Below are 4,394 nucleotides of genomic sequence, written 5' to 3'. Positions count from 1 at the left end.
TCCAGTCATGCCGCGGGGTAGATCTATCTTTGCAGAGACAAACATTGAGCCAGTAATTGATCCCATCATACCAAACACCACAAGATGTAGAGGAATATGTAGTTGAAGTTGAAGAAGGTCAGCCAATCCTTGCAACTAGTCATCTTGAGGAGGAGGAAGAGGGAGAAAGCAATGATGATTCTACAGGAGGTGATGGAGAGGAGGAAGAATCTCTAAACTTGTTTATTGATTTGAATACTATGGGTCTAAATATGGACCCTAGTGCTTGTAGAGATCTTATACAAGATGAGAATTAATAAAACTCTCCATTCGTTTTTTTGGTGTAGTATATGATTAATTCGCAAATGTTTAGTTATGTGCTACTTATGAATAGTATTTGTAATGGTTTTTTTGTGAGTATTATGATTTATGTAGAGAATTTTTAGAGTGAAAGAGAGATTAAGTGAAGTAAGCATTCTGGAGAGTGTAGGAGTTGTAGTGTGTAAATACATTTTGAGTTGTATTTGATTTAAATGGTAACCCGCGGGAGAGGGAGGGGGAAGGGCGTCTATGGCCTTGGTGGTAATGTGCGCCGTAATAAGCGCGGCAATATGCGCGGTAATACCGGCGGTAATACGCGGTATGAACAACAAAGTGGTTTCTCTCTCCTCATTTTGAATTTCTCTCTCTTGTTTTGCGATAATGGTCCGCGGTAAACACCACGATCTCTCATAGTGACTTTGAGAGCATAGAGGGTGAACTTAATTGACGGTTGCAACATAATCATAGTACTTAACTTGGCAATGCTTTTGCAAGAGAGAGATAGTTTAGAGAACATGACAAAAATTGAGGACTGGATTTATGTGGAGGCGGTCCCCCCTCTAATAGTCATTTGTATTATAGATTCCCCCATCAAGAGAGACTTGGTACAATACAATCTTTGTGTTCCTTATGACCTAGGTGATGCAATGAATATGGAAATCTTCATGCATCACGAGCATACCATGAACTTTGGAAAATCATTGGAAAATCATTAACTATCCCAAGCCTCAGTCCCAAGGACTTAAACACCTTCGAAGGTGGAGAGAGCTAGCGGGGAACGAGGGTAGGGAAGAGGAAGAAGAAACATTCATACGAGAAAGAAATAGTTCCTCATTTATCATCACTCTTCTTGATAGCATACATAATAGCATAGTAATGAAGATGGAGAAGATGGAAAGCTTAAGCATTGAAGCATTGCTCTTGGTTGGATTTGCATTCCATAGCCAAGAGTGTTGGTGTAGGCTCTCAACTTCTCTACTAGCTTGGAGAAGGAGATGGAGCTTTTGCACTTTGTACTTCACACAATGAGAGTGTGCCGTGAGTGTGTGCGGGAGAGTATCCCCCCAACCAACCCCCCTTCTTGCTTTGGTTGACCACCCCCTTGTAGCTCATGCTTGAAGCTCATTGGACCCCTCCAGGGCTAGCCAATCACATACATGCAAGAGTTATATCAAGCAACAAGGGTAGGCTTGGGACAAGTGTCCCCCTTTCCCCTTTGAGAGAGAGGACTTGATAAATCAAAAAAATAGTAATTAAATTCACTAATTTATCATTGGACCCCTTGGGAGGACAACCAATATAAAATTACGTCTCTACTCCTCGAAGAGTAGGTTGAATACCTCTATGCCCCGCATAGGGAGGAGCATGGGATTCGTACATGAATTTCTCACAAAGGGAGTGGGTAACACATAGCCTATTGCCATGGATAAGATAGCCATCCTGCAAGGTGAATGGTTCCTCTTTCTTTCCCAAAGCAAGGGTTGACATTACATCTTTAAAGTCAAGGTCAGTAGCATACTCATCAAAGATAGATCTTTGTGAGTTTCTCTAGATACCAGATTTACTTTTGGTCGTCATGAAAGTGCATTAGCCACTTGATTGTCCTTACCAGCAATGAGAGCAATATGAAAATACCGATTGGAAAAGAAAATTGGCCCACCTCATTTTTTTGTCGGAAAGCTTGGTTTGCATCATGAAGTACTTGAGACTTTGGTGGCTGGTTCATAGAATAAATGGAGTCCTAGTGCTTCCATGTGTCCAAGGCATGTAGAACAGCTGAAATATCTTTCTCATAAATGCCCAAGATTTGTTCATCCGTATTGAGCATTCGACTCTCATATACTATGGCATGCCCTTCTTGAATCAAGAGTGCTCCAAGGCAATCATCACACACATCACATTGGACCTCAAATGGCTTTGAGAGACCCCGAAGCATAAGGACTAGTTGGGAGGTAAGCTTCTCTTTGAGTTTGTCAAAAGAATTTTGCTCTTTAGCAGTCCATGAGTACTTAACGTTCTTGTTTGTTAAGTCATGCAATGGTCTTTCTATTTGAGAAAATTTTGCTATGAAGCGTCTATAGTATGCACATATACCAATAAAGCTTCCTAGCTCATGTAGATTCCTTGGATTAGGCCATGAATTTACTACCTCTAACTTCGATGGATCCATACGGATTCCATCTTGAGAGATAATATGACCTAAGTATTGAATATCTTGAAGGAAAAATTCACTTCTCTTTTGGTTGAGAAATCTCTTGTTCTCCTTGAATGCTTGAAAAATCACTTGGAGATGTTGCTTGTGTTCCTCTAAGGACTTGGAGTAGATGATGATATAATCAAAGAACACTCAAGTGAATTTGCGGTAGGGTCTAAATATTTTCTCCATTAAATGATTGAATGTGGCTGGTGCATTAGTCAAGCCAAAAGGCTTGATTAGATATTCATAAAGGCCAAAAGTTGTACGAAATATGGTCTTTAGGATATCTTCATCCGCTGTCCTTATTTGATGATAGCCACTTTTAAGGTCAATCCTACTAAATTAGGTAGATACTTGTAGCTTATCAAACACATGTTATACCCGAGGCACGGGAAATCTATTTTTGATAGTGATATGGTTTAGTTCTCGATAGTCCACACACATATGGTATGTACCATCTTTATTTTGCACTAAAATGATTGGAGAAAGAAAGGAAGAGGAGCTAGGCCTCACCATCCCTTTGTCTACCAATTCTTGTACTTGCCTCATGATCTCCTCTTGTTGACCTTGGGAAACTCGAGGAGGCTTGTTAGCCAGTGACCTTCTTAGTAGGAGCTCAATTCAATGGTCATCATCCCCTCATTTTGGAGGTAACTCCATAGGGATATCATCAATGAACACATCTTGGAATCCTTTTAGAAAATTAGACAAGTCTGATTCTTCTTGATTCCTACCATTTACATTTAATAAAACGTTAGGATGTTTAAGGGGCTCTTTGACAAAAATCATGTACGCACAAATTGAGCTCTTCATTGATTTATCAAAAGCAGTAGGATTTACAAGTGGTATAGTACGACCAGACTCACTAGTATCTATATGCATGCTCTTTCCCCTATAGATGAAGTAGATTCACCTTTCAAGGAACTTCATGTTGGTAGCCATGCGGCTGAACCATGGTGCCCCTAGGATAGCATCGTCATGTTAGAGAGAAGAGATGAAGAATTCCTCTTTGTTGACATAGCTTTGGACATGAAGCCTCAACTTCCCAATCAAGGGAGGAACTGAGGCTTGCTGTCCCTTGAAAGCCATGTCGGCCGTTACAGTATCCCCCATCTCAAAAGCTTGAATGCCCAACTTGGTGGCCAACTCCATTGATATGAACTGGTGAGTAGAGCCAGGGTCAAACAAGATGAAGGCATCATGCTCCCTTACCTTTCCCCAAGCATAGGAGAGAGATGATCCTTTGCAATGAGCATCCTCTTTTGGAGCTTCGATGGTGGAATATCTAGGAGTCTCATTGTGGGCATTTCTCTTGGGGTAAGAACGATAGCCATTTCCTTGCTCCCCACACTTAAAACATTTATGGTCCTTGCGAAAATCTTCAAGCTCTTCAGGAGAGAGTTTTTTTTAACCTTTATAAACTCCCTTCTCCTTAGACCGATTATTGTTGTTGTTGTTGTTTTTGTTGGAATTACCCTGGGAAGAATTTTGGGAATTGGTCTTTCCCTTTGCATCACTTTTATCTTTGCTTTCCATGGGCTTGAAATTCCGTCTAGCCACTTGATGGAAATTGATATGCAAAGTAGCCGCAGTGTGGTGGACTACTTTAGTGATAGAACTAGGTTGTTGGGAGTTGACATACTCTTCCATCTCTTCAGAAATCCTGCACAGAATTGTTACTTTTTTCTTGGCAAAGTCTACCTTTTGAAATACAATAGCCTTGAGATGTAAATCCCGAAACTTGTCTACATATTTGTGGATAGACTCATGGGAGAGAAGCTTCAAACTACGCCATTCAGTGTAAGCACTTTGTTCTTTGCATCGCTTGCAAGGAATTGTTTCATGATGGAAACTCATAGAGTTTTCCATGTCTTTGGGGCTTTGTCCTTGCCACGAA

The sequence above is a fragment of the Adiantum capillus-veneris genome, chromosome 27, assembly GCF_014529385.1.
Source record: "Adiantum capillus-veneris isolate H3 chromosome 27, ASM1452938v2, whole genome shotgun sequence".
NCBI lineage: Eukaryota > Viridiplantae > Streptophyta > Polypodiopsida > Polypodiales > Pteridaceae > Adiantum > Adiantum capillus-veneris.
The sequence above is the reverse complement of the archived record's forward strand: the minus strand, read 5'-3'. Positions refer to the sequence as shown.